General features: G+C 42.9%; 1 protein-coding gene and 1 pseudogene across 2 annotated transcripts in view; one reads left to right on the forward strand and one right to left on the reverse strand.

Moving 5' to 3' along the window:
• The window catches only part of TANC1 (tetratricopeptide repeat, ankyrin repeat and coiled-coil containing 1), a 287,746-nt gene that overhangs the window by 174,889 nt on the left and 93,009 nt on the right, over window positions 1–19,848 (reverse strand). The window lies entirely within an intron of this gene.
• Window positions 2,066–3,027, forward strand: LOC105547882 (annotated as a pseudogene).

The following is a 19,848-nucleotide window of genomic DNA, read 5'->3' on the forward strand; positions in this document are numbered from 1 at the left end:
TTAAGTATGAGTTATTAAAAAGCATAGTAAATTTACAGTCACAGGTAATATGAATTTAGAAGAGTTCTGGGCATGAAATTGGAAATCAAATGCTTAAGTTCTGATGCACTAAAATTAAGTGGAAACTATTGTCATGAAATCACCTTCAACCTATATTTAAAATATTCTGTACATTCATACAGGTTGTTTCGGGAAGAGTTTCTACAAAACAAACAACAAAAACACCTTACCTTAGCCAGTATTTCAAGTTGCCAGAAAATTAGTACTTTGATAAGTACTTGGTAGAAAGAAAATTTCACTTTTGGAGGAAAAGATAAAAGAAGTTGCTTCCTTCTAAGTACGAGAGCCATCTTTATATACCTGTAAAGAGAATTGTTCAATCCAAATTCTAACGCCATCTCCTGCATAAAGCCTTCTCAGGCTACAATGGTCAAAAGATATCTTTTCTCTAATTCTACACCCTGCCTTGTTCTAATATGATGATAGATCAAAATTATGGTGAAAAATGTTGAACTCCATAAATCCCCCATGGCATCTAGCAATATACATTACACACAACAAACACTTTAAAAAAAAAGTCTTTAAATGAGTGGCAGGGTTGTTATGGAAGGGAAATCAAAATCAACAGCAATTCTCTTCCAACAAGGAGTTTGGACTAATAATTTAAGAATTCTGGTACCAAGTACTAATTCCCAACTTTATGGTCAAAATAATTTGGTGTATACATGAAAAAATGCACATTTAACATAGTAAGATCTGCTCAAATATCAGGCTTTCAGAAGCACTGGATGTAGGTAGGTTTTATTTGGGTATTTCAAATAGGCACACAGAAGGGATAAGTGCAAAGACAGTAGCCAAAAATCGGAAATCAATACATTCTCCTTCAAAAAAGGAAGAGCTGAGAAAGGGCAGCATTTCCAGCAATAATCATGATGTTTCCCAGGCCAATGGCTACTGTGCAAGGCAGAGCTCAGTCTTGCAGTGAACTCCTGCTCACTTACAGGCTGTCTTCAGTTCCCTGTCACCTGTGTGCTCCCTAGCTGAGACTTACCTCCCTACTACAGCAGCAAAACACTGCTAACTAGAAGACAAAACTCCAATATTGTCACTAGTACTGTATATCATCCAGGTATTTACATAGATGTTTAGATCTATTAGAGAAAGCAAAAGAATTCCATAAGCCCACTTCAAAACATACCACAGAATCAACTCATCTTAGAAGCCTTCTTCATCTTATTTTAATTGTTTATATATATACCTGCTTCCTTCACTAGGCTGTGGGCCTCTGAATGGTCAGACCCTGCCTTGCTCCCCACCCCAGCAAAGTATTTGTTTTCCAATTTCAACGTCAGTGAATGGTTGTGGAGAAACATAATTTTAATCTATAATTCTCAAAGGGAATGATTGCACCTAAAAACAGACTGTTATCCTTTAATAACTTTCAGTAAAATTAATATCCTTCTACAGGTTGTGAGCAATGGAGAAACTTGCCCTGGCTCTCCTGGACCAGCAAGTGGCAGAAATTGAGTTACAACCTAATTTTCCAATTAAGGAATGAGTGTTGGGTTAGCAGTTGCAGCGTTTCATTCTACAAGCATTCATATGTAGCTACCCTGTGCCAAACCACAAGGGACCCAAAGGCAAGTGCAATCCGATAGAGGAGGAAGACAACATGTGGACAAACATGAGCAGGAAGCTAAAAACATTCATGCCTCCATTTTCTCCACAAGGTAAAAACAAGGTAAGAGGCGCAGTGAAGGTGTAGGATAGCCCTGTAGATGAGAGGAAAGCAAGTAAGAGATTAAAAGGACAGCTGGCTGGGCATGGTGGCTCACACGTGTAATCCCAGCACTTTGGGAGGATCATTTGAGCCCAGGCCTTTGAAACCAGCCTGGGCAACAGCGGGAGAGTCTCACAAAAACCAAAAACAATAAAACGGACAGCTAAACAGCTCTGATCATCCAAACTAGGCTGCAGACCAGGCCACAACACCCGATTATGAAACTGCTCCTATCCTCAAAGGCTCACAAGTAACATCATCAAAATCACATCGTGCAACTCATCTATGGTTCTGGGTTAGTGGAATATTTGTGGGCTGGCACACACCATCTGCCTGCTCCTGTAGTTCACGGATACGTCCTATGAGGAGAAATGGCACACGTGCCAGGAAACTCCTGACTATGACTGAAGCCAATGGCTGGATGTGATATTCAAGCTAGACCTGGACTTTCCTAATCTGCCTAACTTAATGGATGGGAAGAACAAGGTCACCCAGAGCAATGCCATCTTGTGCTACACTGCTGGCAAGCACATGTGTGGTGAGACTGAAAAGATTTAAGTGGACATTTTAGAGAACGAAGCAACCAATTTCCACACACAACGGATACAGCACTGTTACAACTCTGACCATGAGAAACTGAAACCTGGCTGGGCTCACGCCTGTAATCCCAGAACTTTGGGAGGCTTCTCTTTTCTCGCGGATCACAAGGTCAGGATCAAGACCATCCTGACTAACATGGCGAAACCCCGTCTCTACTAAAAATACAAAAAGTTAGCTGGGCATGGTGGTACATGCCTGTAGTCTCAGCTACTTGGGAGGCTGAGGCAGGAGAATTGCTTGAACTCGGGAAGCAGACGTTGCAGTGAGCTGAGATCACACCACTGCACTCCAGCCTGGGTGACAGAACGAGCCTCTGTCTCAAAAACAAAAAACACACACAGAAAAAACCCTGAAACCTCAGTACTTGGAACAGCTACCTGAACAACTGAAACAATTCTCCATGTTCCTGGGAGAAATTCTCACGGTTTGCAAGGGAAAGCTCACCTTTGTGGATTTTCCCATCTATGACGTCCTGGATCAGAACCGCATGTTTGAGCTCAAGTGCCTGGATGAGTTCCCACATCTGAAGGCTTTCATGTGCCCTTTCGAGGCTTTGGAGAAAACTGCTGCCTACAATGCAGTCTGACTGCTTCTCCAAGATGTCCATCAACAAGATGGCCCAGTGGGGCAACAAGCTTTTATGCTGAGCTAGAGGCAGACTTGCACTGCTTGTTTTGTTTCATCCTGTCCCTAGGAGGCCTCCACTGTTTTTTGCTCTTTTAAATAAATAGCACTTGGGCTAAAATAATTAAATAAATAAATAAGCTGTGCTGTGCAATTCCCTCCTCTGATGCTCAGCCCCAAGAACTATCCAGGAATGGTCCAGTGAATGCAGGATCTGATCAATGATCAGGAGTTCACAGTGCAGGGGCCAGTACAGGAGTGCTCAGAGTGGTGTGCTGTGGAATCAAGGCTGGTCAGGAAGGGGATGAAGCCCTGAGAGGCAGGATAGCCAGAGAGAAAAAGTATGGTGTCTCAAACAGATCAAAGAACAAACACAGCCAGAATAAATGAATGGGGAAGTTGAAAAGAGTCTGGTTCTTTTTAATCAATTTTTAAATTTTGGATTGGAACAATTCCAGACAATGATAAAGCCCACAGGATTAGTAAAGGCAAATCTGTGATGTGATTCAGGCCTGACTTGAAATCTCAGGCACTGAACAGCTCCCTCCAAAGTCCTCAATGAACTTGGGGGTAGGGGGAATAGGGAGGTGATGAGGACAGCACAGAATACATGCCTCAAAGAAAGGGAGGCTTTGCACGAGGATGAAAGTGTAGCAGTTATGGACACCGGCATCACCTCAGGGCCCCAGTAGCCACACAGCTAAAAAGCTCCTGGAGAACCACCTGGGGTTTGAGTATGAACCATGGTCTGAGTGTGGTCTCCTCCTCTCACATAACTCTGTGGAAGGCGTGGCTAGGGCCATAGGGTATTTTCTTGTGTAACTGGAAACCCAAGTCCCAATCCTTATGGCAGTTAGCTCCACAACTACCACACTCAGAATTACATTCTCTTCTCTTTTGCTTTCTCCTTCCTGTTGTTTCCCACTTGTGTCAATACAACAGAGCTACAATCCCCAACTTACACTGCCCACCTTCCTGATGTGCAATTACAACTCTCAGAATACAGGTAGAGGCATTATGTATACAAAGTGATTCTGGACACGTTGTTATTTCACCAAGAATACTGTTCCCTTTCCTGTTGGACTGGATCATTTCAGGTCTCTTCCACCTGTAGGCATTATAATTTTTAAGGGGAAACTTTCTTGTTCCTAAGACCACTGTAATCACAGTACATAATAAACCATCATCACAGATGAAAAAGGAACCCCTCAGAGGAGGTCACTATATGGGTGATAAGCTTTTACTACAGAAAGAGAAGAGACCTTGAAGACATTTTCAAAAAGTGTTAAAAGGCACTCAATCAATCAGTGCCAGCTGAATGAAATCTGGTATTATAAACCTAAGGAAATTAACATTTTTAAATTGCACTAGATCTGGCCTCAAAGTGAAGGGTCAGACAGCCTCAAAGATGCCTGTGAAAGGCAGCTATTCATCACAGAACGATCTCTTGCTCATGTAGCTGACAGATGGATCTTTCACTTAATGCCCAGAACATAAGACATCAAAAAAAACTCCTCCACTCATTAGTGACGTGCAATGACTTGCTGAACAAGGTTATAACCTCCCCAGGCCCTAATTTCATTTGGATTGGAGTTCTCAATACCCATGCAGGGTTTTAAAACTCCACCAGGTGATTCTAATGTGCAGCCAGCAACCCTTATTTACCACTAACCATATGCCTGGCCCTGTTCTAAGCACTTAGCATGCATGTACTCATTAAATCCTTACAACCACCATCTGAGGAAGGTACTGTTAATCTCCATTCCACAGAGGCACAGACAAGCTAGTGACCTGCCCAAGGTCACACAGCTCAGGGTGCATCCAGGCAGTCTGGACCCCCAGACTGACCATGCAGTCAGTCTAGTAGGCCTCCCCTTTCAGTTGAAAAGGAGAGAGACCAGCCCCCAGGGAGTGGTGAGAGTCAAACAAAGGCAAAGCTGCTCAACAGGTGGAAAAAAATAAATTGGCTTTGGCCAAACATACACATGCTCACACACACTTCACTCCTAGAGCAGCATCCCATGCTGCAAATCTATCCTGGAAAAAAAAAAAAAAAAAAAAAAAAAAAAACCTGCCTCCATTGAGAGACCTCTACAGTACAGTCCCCGAGTAATCAGTTATTTCAAACTACAATGTCGTCCGCGTGTGACCTGGAGGTACCATGCAACAGAACACACGCCAAAATGGGCAAGCTCTTGAGTTCCTTAGCCCCCAGGGGGAGAACCCTGGGAGTTGGCTAGAATGCCAATGTGGAGGATTTGGGGAGACAGACACCTTTGTGTCATACAAGTAAGGCTGCTCCTATTCCTAACACTTACCCAGAACTCAGCAACCATGGTATTCAAGAAAAACTCAGAAAACTGCCTCATTTCTTGTGAATAAATTGCATAAAGCTTGTTACACGGTGACAGGATGCAGTGAGAAACGGCCTAATGATCTCCATGTCTTTCTCTGGGCAATTTTATACAGTCTAATAAATTTAGTGAGGTTTTAACCTTGGATATCAAGTTCAAAATTAACCAAGATATGCCTGCAGTGATACTGCAGTGGAGAGCTGAATCAAATTCATACAAGCCACACAGCATCATCTCTTCCCATAGCTAAAGCAATGATATCAGCATATGCATCACTGTGCTCTCCTCTGGAATTTGTAAAGGAAACCATTCTTGGCCATAAACATTTCGTTGCAGTAAGCAGTCTCACAGAAGCCTGTGAGAAAGGGCATATGGGCATGGACAATGGCTTTATTTTTTTCTCTCTCTCTCTCTTTTTTTTTTTTTTCCTTTAAGCTCTGTTGGACTTGAAGGCTTAATTTTTTAATTAACTCCAACAGCCCCAAAAGGGGAATACCAGAGCTCCAGATGATAAAAGTCACAGACAAGTCATGCTAGAAAACAAAGGCCAAGTATGTTAAGACTTTAAAAAAAAAAAAAAAAAAATATGTTAAGACTTTAAAAAAAAAAAAAAAAAAAGTTAACAAATCTAGTCTCAAACAAAGATGAGAAAGACACAAGGGTGCCATATCCAAGGCACGAATCTATAACCTTTTAAGTGCCATGGATGGCTTTAGCAATCTGTACCTTCAGAGTGTTTTTGAATGATTTTTAAGTAGAAAGTCTTATTACAAAGAAACCTAATTATATTGAAACACAGATAGCAAAATGTTTAAAAAGCAAACCTGATATACCAAAGCGTGCTTAACGCATAAAGAAGACACAGCAGCAGGTTTTATAACTACTGCAGTTTTTAAAGCAGTGATGGGCATAAATGTATTGTAAATTATTTCCACAACGTGATACAAAAATCAGTTAATTTCCATGTGATAAAGTTACATGTCCTGTTGATCTTACGTGGTTGGTCGCCCACTTTCATGATTGGAGCAATGGCTATATTTTGGCTAGAGGTTAGTGAAAATACAGTTAAGTTTTTCTCCACCCATCCAAGTTTACAGATCCCTTGTCTGAGTCCATTTTGTACTGTACTGTTGTCATAGAATATCATGGAGAGGGTAATTTATAAACAATAGAAATGTGTTTATAAACTTCTGTTTGGCTCACAGTTCTGGAAGCTGGGAAGTCCAAGATTGAGGGGCCCACTTCTGGGGAGCGCCTTCTTACTGCATCATCCCATTAAAATTCAGAAAATTAAACAGTAACCTACTGACTGGCACACATTAGCAGGAGGGAGTATGTCACATACACGCTAGCAATTAAAGGCAAGTCCCATGATTCATTTTCAGATAGTCTGTAAAAGCCCTATTTATCAAGAAAGTCCATCGCCACCAAATTACTATCTACAAAAACCAGGCCTGGCATGACAGGAAAAAGACTCCAGAAATTTACTGTGAGAGACCATGTACAAAAACAAAACGCCACACTTCATATTTGAGACAGGTGTTTGTAATACATGCTGTTGGTTGTACTGTTTTCTTGGTGCTCTCCTCACTCTTTCTGAAAGTACTTGTACTCTGGAAACTGCAGTGTTTTGGTTAACTGGATCAGGCTTCCTAGTGAATGTGGTACCCAAGGCTTGGCCTCTCCCGCCCCCACTGCCTCATACAGTCACAGGTCATTCCCCAGCTGCATGCCCTAAATCAGGGGATGCCCGTAGGAAGATAAATATAATTCAGAGTCCAAAATACATGGACGTAAACTGGGCCATTGCCAATTTCTCATGGATCCTGGGTAACCGAGATGGTTTTTGTTTTCATGGTTAGGAACAGCTGCAAGAGCGCAATACTCTTTCTAGACTAATAAAATAACCTAAGTCTGGCTCAGTATTTCAGCTGTGGCAGCAGCCAAACTTCCCAGAATGGTGCAAGCCTCGTGCAGTTCTGGAAGAGCTGGGGTGGTAGTTCTCAACTAAACTGAAAGCATTCAAACCCAACCCAACAGCAAGCTAACACACACACACACACACACACACACACACACAGAGAGAGAAAGAGAGAGAGAGAGAGAGAGAGAGAACACCACTTCAACTAAATTTGGAATTAGAGTTAATTCCTATGGGTGGAGATGACATGTTACTTGTAGGGATCCCATAAAACTAATCAAACCTATGAAGTTTTCAAGCCTTATACTTGAAGGTATGTTACATGCCATGTATGAACATCAGATGTTTTTCCTCTAAAACCCAGTGAAAGGTTCAATTAAAGCTCTTAGTAACTCTGCAATGAAACCTCTGATCACTGATTCTGTCACCACTTCTATTAACACAGACAGTATGAAACATCTCTCAGACCTAAAGAACAAAATTCACTATTGTGAAGCAGCACAGAAAACACATGCACACACACATACACACAGCTTACTTTTCTTGGGGAGGAAAAGGGAGTTGCAGAAGCTGCTTTTTCCACACTGAGACCATTCTTTATACACTCTTGCACATGTAGCCCAGTTACCAAGTTATTTCCTAAATGTAAGTGTGTGGTCCAAATGTCTCCCACTAAGGAAAAACAGCCCAATTAGAACCCAGTGGAAAACAAGACACATGTTTCTTGAATGGCTTTGAATTAGAGACAGTGAATGTAAAATTGTTCTAGATATAATGAAGATGTTGCACAGATGTACTAAGTTTTCATGGTCTCAGCAAAACATCTTCCTGGTACAGCAAAATATGTGAGTCTGCAACAAAGCTGGATATAAAATAATTTTTAAAATATCTGATTCTTGTTTTTATGCTGTAAAACTTCTCAAACCAACTCTTTTGCCTTCTCACAAACCTAATAAAGCCCATATTTCAATGTACTGATAATTCACTAAAAATAAAACTGCATTCATCTCCAACTGACATCACTTTTTATATTCTCATTGATATTGTAAATCAATACAAATGGAAGATTTATTAATACAAACGGACGGCCTTTACTTCACAAATCCAGCAACCAACCACAAAAGCAATGGCAGAAGTAGAGATACTTATTTCAGACATCCTCCTGTTTAGTCCTCACAACCACCAGGTGGGAACTATAACTATCCTCTTTCGACAGATAAGGAAATTGAGACCTAGAGAATCTCAGTAGCCTGCTCTAAGGTCACACCTTAGCTCTTAACACCTCATTCCACTTCTTCCTCTGGAGGAAAGACAGGCACTAAAACCATGCCTTGGCACCCTAAGCCTTGGATTTCCAGATAAAATAACATCCAAGAACAAGTCTCTGTTACACAGCATGGGGCCTAAAGGTAAATGGCAAAACTGCAATGCTGTTCCGATAACCTGGTTTAATTTAAAACGGTATCACAGGCTGGGTGTGGTGGCTCACACCTGTAATCAACACTTTGGGAGGCCAAGGTAGGAGGATCACTTGAGTCCAGGAATTTGAGACCAGCAGTGAGACTTTGTTTCTACAAAAAAAAAAAAAAAAAATTAATTAGCTGGGTGAGGTGGCATATGCCTGTAGTCATAGCACTTTGGGGGACTGAGGTGGGACCATCATCTGAGCCCAGGTGTTCGAGGCTGCAATGAGCTCTCATCATGCCACTGCACTTGCGCCTAGGCAACAGAGTGAGGCTCTTAAACAAAAAAATATGTCACTATGTATTCCTAAGCATTTTCACTTATTCTTCTGAAAGAGAAACAAATGCTGTACTCCCAAGCACCCAATCCCACATCAGTCTATTCTTGGCTCTCGTTTCTCTGTGCTATCACCCTTGGAAAAATGGCCAGAATACTCACTTCAACTGCTGCCTCTATGTAGGCAAGTCACATATCTGTTTCTCCATTCTTTATCTGTGCTACAGTTACACAACTTTATTTCCAACTTGCTGTCATCAACCCTGGCTACACATACCTCAACATGTCCAAAACTAAACCCATCTTCCTCTCCCTACTTCCAAAACCCACTCACTAGTCTGGGTCCAGGTTCCTGCTGATAAAGCACCATCCTTTTTAGTTCACCAAACTTAAAGCCCCTCCTCCTTCTCATGGCCTCCCTTCCTTGTCTGGTAGACAGCCAAAGAGGGCTCTGTCTCACCAGTCCCAGCTCCCCTCCATTTGCTTCCACCATTCTGGGGAGGTCCTCACTATCCCTCCGGTGGACTTCAGGCTGAAATCTGTAACGTTAGGCCAGTTAAGTGTAACAGAGTTACCCGGGGGACTTGTTAAGAGGCAGGCTGCTGGACCCCACCCTGGAATTCGGTTCTTTAGGTCTGGGGTACAGCTCTCCTGCTGCTGATGAAGCAGTCCCTGATGGTGCACACTCCCAGGAACCACTGCTATCATACACTCTCCTCCCTCCCTTTCTCAACACTTACAGAAATTCTTCTTGAATCTTAACATAAACCAGTGTAACCCTTTTAAAATCTGAACATTTAGGCCTCTGATAAGTAAGTTTGGATGGGAAGGGCTACCACCTGCCAAGGACCTACTGTGCTCCATAGTCTGTCAAGTTCAGTCAAAACAACTCTGCAAAATACACAGCACTGTCCCCAAATTTACAGGGCAATTTCATTTAAAAAAAAAAAAAAAAAAAAAAACCCAAGACTTTGAAAGTTACACAATTTCTAAATTCCACAGTAGATTGGGTTTATATATGTATTAAAAGGGCCCTCTCCTTAGACACACTTTAAAAACCAAATATGATGGAAGAGGGAGACCTATGAAGAAAAAGGAGCATTTCCTTTTCAGAACAGGGCCAAAGGAGGGACCTATGAGGAAACAAAATACAGAATAGCCAGGTCTCAATTTACAGTTCACTGTGGTACAGCACAAAAGTCCATCCATGCTCCCAAGAGCAATTTAACAGAATAAAGAGGGCCAATTGTGGTGGCTCATGCCTGTAATCCCGGCACTTTGGGAGGCCAAGGTGGGAGAATGACTTGAGGCCAAGAGTTCAAGACCAGCCTGGGCAACATAGCAAGAGCCCATCTCTACAAAAAACAACTTCAGTAGACTCTGCTTTCCTTCACCCGCCTATACCCAAAAAGGTTCTGTATGATTTTTGTAGATCATGTCCTTACCTGTTCTAAACTAGTTTTACTAAGGACTAATAAAATTTAGGTCTATATGTGCTATAAAAACAAGGTTGTTTCTTGCCTTTTCTGCCTGTGCAAGAACGATCAGCATCAACAGCAGAAATCCAGGAGAATTTCTATGTTCACATTATCATTTATTAAAAAAGAGGGCTTGTATAAGTCAGCAAATGATCAAGTCCCACAATTGAACACAACTTTTCAAAAATGCCCTGAATTTGAAAGCACTTTCCTGTACAGCAATCCATTTCCTTCTCATAAAAACTCTGAGAGGGCAAGCAGTATGATCCTACTGTCCTTGTCTCAGGCAACCCAGCTAATAGACAGTTCATGGAAGAGCCAGGACTGGTATCTAGATGAAGCCACAGATGACATGGACCATCAAGAGTCATGTCTTTACCACTGATTATAAGAAAAAGTATACATTAACAGATTCAGATATGAACAAGACCAGTTATTGCTACCCAAAGTCAATCTGCTTGCCAGATACCTACAACAGTGCTGTGGCGTTATGGAAACAACTCAAAACAAGGTGGCATGATACCAAAGGCAAAGGTGTTGGGGTCAGGTCAACCAACACCAGCCCGTGTGGTCTAAATCCCAACTATACCATGCTTTCCTGGCCCTGTGCCCCTGGGCCTGGATGTAAGCTCTCTGACCCTAGATTCCTCACTTGTAACAGAGATGACATACCTCAGAATAGCTGTGAAAAATCAGAAATAAAACATGACAAGTTTGTAGGACTATATCTAGCATGAAATGTGTATTACAGAAATGGTCACTAATGTGTTGTATTATTACACCTGTTTATATAGGCCCAGTGATAAGTTTTAAACATTTACAATTAAATGTTAGTGGAGTGAAGGAGACAGGTCTCAGTTAATTTAGAAAGTTTATTCTGCCAAGGTTGAGGATGCACACCCTTCAAACAGCCTCAGGAGGTCCTGATGACATGTGCCCAAAGTGGTCAGAGCACAGCTTGGTTTTACACATTTCAGGGAGACAGGAGACATCAATCAGTACATGTAAAATGAACATTGGTTCGGTCTGGAAAGGCAGGACAACTGGAAATGGGGAGGGGGCTGCCAGGTCACGGGTAGGTGGGAGACCAATGGTTGCATTCTTTTGAGTTTCTGATTAGCTTTTCCAAAGGAGGCAATCAGATGTGCATTTATCTCAGTGAGCAGAGGGATTACTTTGAATAGAATGAGAGGCAGGTTTGCCCTAAGTAGTTCCCAGCTTGAATTTTCTTTTAGCTTTAGTGATTTGGGGGCCCAAGATATTTTCCTTTCACAGTGGAATGACTTAAGTTTGCCTTTTCCTTCTTTATTTAGGAAATTAAGATAAAATGTAATCAGCAATTTTAAAATGGGGCTGAGGGAGGGCTGAAGGATGAGTCACAAATTTTCTGGCTTGAGTGACAGGGTAGAAAGTAGTGCCAATGACCAAAATGGGAAAAGCAGACAAGCATGGGGTGAGTGGTTTGGAGTGGGGAGCAGGAAGCAGGCAATAACTGGGGGGGAAATGAGTTCAGTTTGGATATCCTGAGTTAAAAGTACCTATGAGTCATCCAAGCAGAAATATCCAAAAGATTGTCTAAGAGGAGGATGAATTCAGAGAGACCTGGGGGGTCCATTGAAGTGTGGGTGGTGGCTGAAGCCACAGAATTATTGAGGTCTCCCCCAGAAAGGCTGAGCAGACTAAAAGAAAACCACCAAGGATGAACCAGGAACATAAGCGCAGATACAGCAGGACCTAAGAGGAAATTAAAGAAGCAAAAACAAAGCAGTCAAGTATGGTGCAAAGGGGCCGGGCACCATGGCTCATGCCTGTAATCTCAGCATTTTGGGGAGGCCGAGGCAGGTGGATCGCTGGAACTCAGGAGTTTTGAGACCAGCCTGAGTAACATGGTGAAAACCTGTTTCCATAAAAAATACAAAAAAAAAATTAGCCAGGTCTGGTGGCTAACGCCTGTACTCCTAGCTATTTGATCAGCTGAGGTGGGAGTGTCGCTTGAGCCCAAGGAGGCAGAGGTTGCAGTGAGCCGAGATTGTGCTGCTGCACTCCAGCCTGGGTGACAAAGCCAGACCCTATCTCAAGAAAAAGAGAAAAGAATGGTGCATAGGAACCCAGAAGAGAAAGCTTTGATGAGGAGTGATCTGTAGAATCCAATACTACGGGAAAAGTCATGTCAAGGACTAACAAGTGACAACAGGGTTCAATGATCAGAGGCCATCTGGAACATCAACAAGGGCAATTTCCATTGAGGCCAAGGAAACCAGGAGATAGGCCATCTGTAGGGTCAGTCCCTCCTAAATTGTAAAATTCTTTAACTTCAAAACTGAAACTCACCATTCTCCCTCAAACCCACCAAATTAATAAAATGTCAAATAGCAATGGGTTGCAAGGTTTTCTTTCACAGAAAAGGAATTTGCAAAAGAAAGATGCAGTCTAAAACCACAAAACCATTTAACATGATCTTTGCTATTAAGTTCCTATCTACTTTCTAAAGTTGGTCCCAGGTAAGGAGAAAAATTAGTGAATTCTCTGCCAAACAAAAACTAAAGGTGGGGGGAAACAACTTTCTAAATAAATTTCCTTTCTGATAAATCTCTACGGCCAATACACTTAAATTGCTATTTCAATGTTACTTTGAGAAACGTGTTACCACAAGAAGAAAGGCTTGGTTTCAATATGCAAATCTCTTGTAAAATTCCATTTAAGTAGATTTCCACCTGGATTTCTCAGTAAGCCTAAACTCTTGTTGAATTTAGTAAATTCCTCTTCCATGTCATTTTTCTTGTTCTTTGTCACGTTAGAATAGAAAACGCTATCGCATGCAATTTTAAGTGAAAAATATAAAATGATTTTACAATATGAATTATGGCACAACAGAATGTTTGGGTTGGCAGTGTCAACTGGTTAAACAGGTCAGTGGAATTCAAAAAAGTTCCCCTAAACATCTGCTTGGCTAAGAAAGAGGTTTTTAAGTTTATTCCGCACACAAATATTTTTCAAAAGTTAAATATCTCAAATATTAATGACTATTATAGAATTGTCATTAATATACAGCAAAAAAATTCGAAGATCTGAAGCTTCTGAAATATGTTCCTCTAAAACTACTACTCACTCTTTGTATGCATCACTGAATTTAAGCCGGCAATTTCTTCAGATCTTCTGGTAACTAATTTTATGTATCCTTTAAACTCTTTATCATATGTGGCTATCTTAATTTTATTTATTTATGAGACAGAATCTCACTCTGTTGCCCAGGTTGGAGTGCAGTGGTACAATCTCAGCACACTGCAATCTCCGCCTCCCGAGTTCAGGCAATTCTCATGCCTCAGCCTCCCGAGTAGCTGGGACTACAGGCATGTGCCACTATGCCTGACTAATTTTTTTGTATTTTTAGTACAGACAGGGTTTCACCATGTTGCCCAGGCTGGTCTTAAACTCCTGAGCTCAGGCAATCTGCCCGCCTCAGCCTCTCAAAGTGCTAGGATTACAGGTGTGAGCCACCGTGCCTGGCCCGTATGTGGCTATCTTACTTCATGATATACACTATCACCTCTTGTGGAGCTTTAAAAACACAACAACAACATAGCAGGGACTCCTCCTCCCCCAAATTCTAGTTCAACACACCTCAAGTGAGTCCCAGTATCCTAATTTTTAAAGCTTCACAGGAATTGCGGTAAGTACTCTTCTGCCCTGCCCCTGTGGAGAAGCTCTGCCTTTTGGCAGGATCCCCTAAAGTTCTGGGGAGCAATGTGGCCACTGCATTCCTCATGGATAGCAGGGTGTGGCAGAAGAAGTGACTGCAGAAAATGAAATCCTGCTGGCAAGTCACACAAAACAGATGGCCGAGTACAACGGGCACATCTCAGACATTTCAAGAACTCACAGCAATTTGGAAGCTCCTTTAACCTTGACTCCCATTCCCTTGGAGCAGTATTTCCAACACCCACAGAGAAGGAAGCCGGGTCAGTGTCTTTAACGCCCCCAGTCAGTCATTTGGTCCTGGATGTCTTCGGGACTCCTGCTCGCTGCCTCCACTGTGCAAGGCTGGGCATAAATGGCCACAGTCTTCCAAGCTGTGCTCACTTAAGATGGGATTGGAGACGCCATTCTCAGCCAATTCTCTTTCTTAAAGGAGGGAATATCTGAATCCTACTACATTCTACACAATGGAGACAGAATGCAAATAAAAAGATGACTAGAACAAAGATCATATACATTAGGGGCCTCCAGCCTCACCAAACCTCTTGAAATAGTTTTAAGACAGGGTTTCATGCTGTCTCCCAGGCTGGAGTACAGTGGCGCCATCAGAGCTCACTGTAGCCTCAATCTCCTGGGCTCAAGCGATCCTCCTACCTCAGCCTCCTGAGTAGCTGGGACTACAGGTGCATGCCACCATAACCCAGCCATTTTTGTTTTGTTCTGTTTGGTTTGGTAGAGATGAAGTCTCACTGTGTTGCCCAGGCTGGACTCAAGTGATCCTTCCACCTCAACCTCCCAAAGTGCTCGGATTACTGGCGAGAGCCATCATTCCTGGCATTAAAGTAGGCATTTCTGTTTCACAACTTACACATAAGACTACAGTACAGGGAGATCTCAGCACATGGTTAGCAAGTTTCCTCAAGTTCCCAAAGCCACACACAACTAGAAAATCCTCCTTGAAACCCAGGGGAAGAAGAGGGATGACAACTCAGAATAATAGTCTGCAGAACGGGCATGAGGCAGAGCCTATGCCAGCTTTAACTGACATGACCCTAAAAAGCCAATGTATGAAGAGCATTTGAGGTAAGGCAGCCTGTAAACGTTCCCTTATTTGTCTGTCTTCTAGGAGCTATAAGGAGCCTTGTCATTAAACTTTACGAAGTTTTCATGGGGAGTGAGGGGTAGGAGAATGAAAATGATACAGATTACACAGCCAGTCTGACTTTATTAAAAATGTGAAAATTTTATCAGTTACACGTCTGACAATTGTACTTAAACTGTAAATAGATAGTAAGCCATTCAGTCAACATATATTAAATGTTTTCAATGGAAAAGTACTGCTCTAGACACCATAACAAAGGGACCCAGCATTCTAAAATGGGCACAAGTCAATAATCTTAGAAAAGCTTCAAAAGAGCGTACTAAAGCACGCATGTTATTAGTAAGAGTGCTTTAACATAGTAAGATAACGATTTAAGTTTCTCTGAAGAAATCTGATTTACTTTCAAAGCCCTCAAAATTTTCCAAGAATAACATATCTTGAATACCTGGCCTGTCAAAGCATGGATTCCCTATGAGCACATCCCTGGTCTCAACTCTCCTCACTCCACACGCCACTTGCTTGCAACAGAGAGTGGTTGTCTCCCTCACTCAGGGGTGCCCATAAGTTCCTCCAAACAAGTTGACCATAGAAAGCCGGCAAGAGAACTGGAAAAAAGAAAACCTGTCAGCACTCTTCCCTATGAGACAAGAGGCACAGAGTTTATAAACACCAGCTCTGATGTCCCTGAAAATTCCAAAGCAGCAGTAATGGAGAAAAAGACATCACATGTACATACTGTCAAGCCCAGTAAAAGCAGAGTGACCAGGGGATTGGCAAAAACAAGAGAATTCATTCCTTCCTCAGATGCTCACTGTCCAAGCTGAGGCAGGACATCAACTGAGAAGCACCTGCTCTTAAGCAAGGTACTAGATGCACCCGGTTTACCACCACTATCTCAGGTGTTCTCTTTATGTGACGCTAACAGATTTACAGCCCAGTCCACAATGAAATGTTTTAAAAGTTTAAGATAACGTGCCAAGAACCACTCTCAAACCCTTAGCGTGCTGAAGTCCCCCTAAGCACCTCCTTCCCCTATCTCCGGCCTCACCCCTCAGAAGTCCCAGGTTTCTAAAAAATTCACCATTCCCAAACACACCACTCAACTTCACACCTTTGCTCTTTCTCTTCCCTCAACCTGAAACCCTCTCTGTCACTCTGAAAATTAGTCATCCTCCAGGTACAGCTCAAATATCACCTGCATGTCCACGCCATCCCCCCGCCACCCAGAGTCTTGCCAGCCCTTTCTCTGTGCTTGGAACACCTGGCTGGCCTCTGAGTTGCAGCACTGGCTTTGTTCCGCCTGAGCTCCCCTCCTACCAGTTTCTCCAGGGCTGGTCTTCCCTCACCCACCACCTTCCCGCTCTCACTCTCATCACAAGCAGAAGCAGATGCTCCATGCACGCTTGCTCATTGAAAGATTCCAACAAGGACCTCCTGTGACTGATCCAGAGCCTATCTCGCTGGGAAATGTCCTTTTTACTGCTACACCTTTCCTGGAAAACATTCTTTTTCAAGGGTGCTCTCCATGTTCAAACACACCACCAACTAGGCTCCTGCCCAAGTCAATCCTGCTGGGCTTCACTGCCAGAAAGAATGGGATCATGTGCAGTCACGTTTGGACCCAAAAAAACCACCTTGGCAGGGCACCAGAGTGCTAATAGGTTTGTGCATGCCAAGGCGGGGTGGAGGCCTCTCCTCTGCCTAAGTCTGTTTAAAGAGGAGCTCCAGAAGACCTGCTGCCTTCCCCACCAGGACTTCAAAGATGACAACAGAGAATAGGAGTTTTTCTCTGGAAGGAAACCAGGGAGTAATACAGGAGATGGGTTCAGCCTTTCCCTGACTTCAGGGTCGGCTGAGATCTCATTTGAGCCAAGTGCAGAGGAGAACCCTATGTGAACCAGGTGGTCACCCCCACATCAAATGCCTAATGTTTCCTCAAAAAAAGCCTCAACTCAAACATGCGGTAGGGTTCCAAGATGGCCGAACAGGAACAGCTCCAGTCTGCAGCTCCCAGCGTGATCAACACAGAAGATAGGTGATTTCTGCATTTCCAGCTGAGGTGCCTGGTTCATCTCACTGGGACTGGGTAGACAGTGGATGCAGCCCACAGAGGGTGAGCCAAAGCAGGCCAGGGTGTCACCTCACACAGGAAGCTCAAGGGATTGGGGAATTCCCTTTCCTAGCCAAAGGAAGCCATGATAGACTGTAGCTGGAAAATCGGGACACTCCCACCCTAATACGGCACTTTTCCAACGGTCTTAGCGAACGGCACACCAGGAGATTTTATCCCATGCCAAGATCAGTGGGTCCCACTCCCACAGAGCCTTGCTCACTGCTGTGCAGCAGTCAGAGATCGAGCTGCAAGGCCGCAGCTTAGTTGAGGGAGGGGCGTCTGCCATTGCTGAGGCTTGAGTAGGTAAACAAAGCAGCCGGGAAGCTCAAACTGGGTGGAGCCCACCATAGCTCAATGAGGCCTGCCTGCCTCTATAGACTCCATCTCTGGGGGCAGAGCACAGCTGAACAAAAGGCAGCAGAAACTTCTACAGACTTAAACATCCCTGTCTGACAGCTCTGAAGAGAGCATTGGTTCTCCCAGTACGGTGTCTGAGCTCTGAAAACGGACAGACTGCCTCCTCAAGTGGGTCCCTGACCCCCGTGTAGTCTAACTGGCAGACACCTCCCAGTAGGGGTCACCTGACACCTCATACAGCCAGGTGCCCCTCTGAGATGAAGCTTTCAGAGGAAGGATCAGGCAGCAATATTTGCTGTTCTGCAATATTTGCTGTTCTGCGGCCTCTGCTGGTGATACCCAGGCAAACAGGGTCTGGAGTGGAACTCCAGCAAACTCCAACAGATCTGGAGCTGAGGGACCTGACTCTCAGAAGGAAAACTACAAAACAGAAAGGAATAGCATCAACATCAACAAAAAGGACATCCACACCAAAACCCCATTTGTAGGTCACCATCATGAAAGACCAAAGGTAGATAAACCACAAAGATGGTGAGAAACCAGAGCAGAAAAGCTGAAAATCCTAAAAACCAGAGCACTTCTTCTCCTTTAAAGGATCGCAACTCCTTGCCAGCAACGGAAAAAAGCTGGATGGAGAATGACTTTGATGAGTTGACAGAAGTAGGCTTCTCAAAGTTGGTAATAACAAACTTCTCCAAGCTAAAGGAGGATGTTCGAACCCATCGCAAGGAAGCTAAAATCCCTGAAAAAAGATTAGACGAATGGCTAACTGGAATAACCAGTATAGAAAAGACCTTAAATGACCTGATGGAGCTGCAGATCATGGCATGAGAACTACATGACTCATGCACAAGCTTCAGTAGCTGATTTGATCAAGTGGAAGAAAGGGTATCAGTGATTGAAGATCAAATGAATGAAATGAAGTGAGAAAAGAAGTGTAGACAAAAAAGAGTAAAAAGAAACGAGCAAAGCCTCCAAGAAATATGGGACTATGTGAAAAGACCAAATCTACGTTTCATTGGTATACCTGAAAGTTACGGGGAGAACGTAACCAAGCTGAAAAACACTGTGCAGGATATTATCCAGGAGAACTTCCCCAACCTAGGAAGGCAGGCCAACATTCAAATCAGGAAATACAGAGAATATCACAAAGAGACTCCTTGAGAAGAGGAACCCAAAGGCTCAAAATAAAGGGATGGAGGAAAATCTACCAAGCAAATGGAAAGCAAAAGAAAAAAAGCAGGGGTTGCAATCCTAGTCTCTGATAAAACAGACTTTAAACCAACAAAGATCAAAAGAGACAAAGAAGGCCATTACATAATGGTAAAGGGATCAATTCAACAGGAAGAGCTAACTACCCTAAATATATATGCACCCAATACAGGAGCACCCAGATTCATAAAGCAAGTCCTTAGAGACCTACAAAGAGACTTAAGACTTCCACACAATAATAATGGGAGACTTTAACACCCCACTGTCAATATTAGATCAATGAGACAGAAGGTTAACAAGGATATCCAGGACTTGAACTCAGCTCTGCACCAAGCCGACATAATAGACATCTACAGAACTCTCCACCCCAAATCAAAAGAATATACATTCTTCTCAGCATATCACACTTATTCCAAAATTGACCACATAGTTGGAAGTAAAGCACTCCTCAGCAAACGTAAAAGAACAGAAATCACAACAAACTGTCTCTCAGACCACAGTGCAATCAAATTAGAACTCAGGACTAAGAAACTCACTCAAAGCTGCACAACTACATGGAAACTGAACAACTTGCTCCTGAATGACTACTGGGTAAATAATGAAATGAAGGCAGAAATAAAGATGTTCTTTGAAACCAATGAGAACAAAGATACAACATACTAGAATCTCTGGGACACATTTAAAGCAGTGTGTAGAGGCAAATTTATAGCACTAAATGCCCACAAGAGAAAGCAGAAAAGATCTAAAACTGACACCCTAACATCACAATGAAAATAACTAGAGAAGCAAGAGCAAACAAATTCAAAAGCTAGCAGAAGGCAAGAAATAACTAAGATCAGAGCAGAACTGAAGGAGATAGAGACACAAAAAA

Source organism: Mandrillus leucophaeus, unplaced genomic scaffold, assembly GCF_000951045.1.
Source record: "Mandrillus leucophaeus isolate KB7577 unplaced genomic scaffold, Mleu.le_1.0 Scaffold110, whole genome shotgun sequence".
Classification (NCBI taxonomy): Eukaryota; Metazoa; Chordata; class Mammalia; order Primates; family Cercopithecidae; genus Mandrillus; species Mandrillus leucophaeus.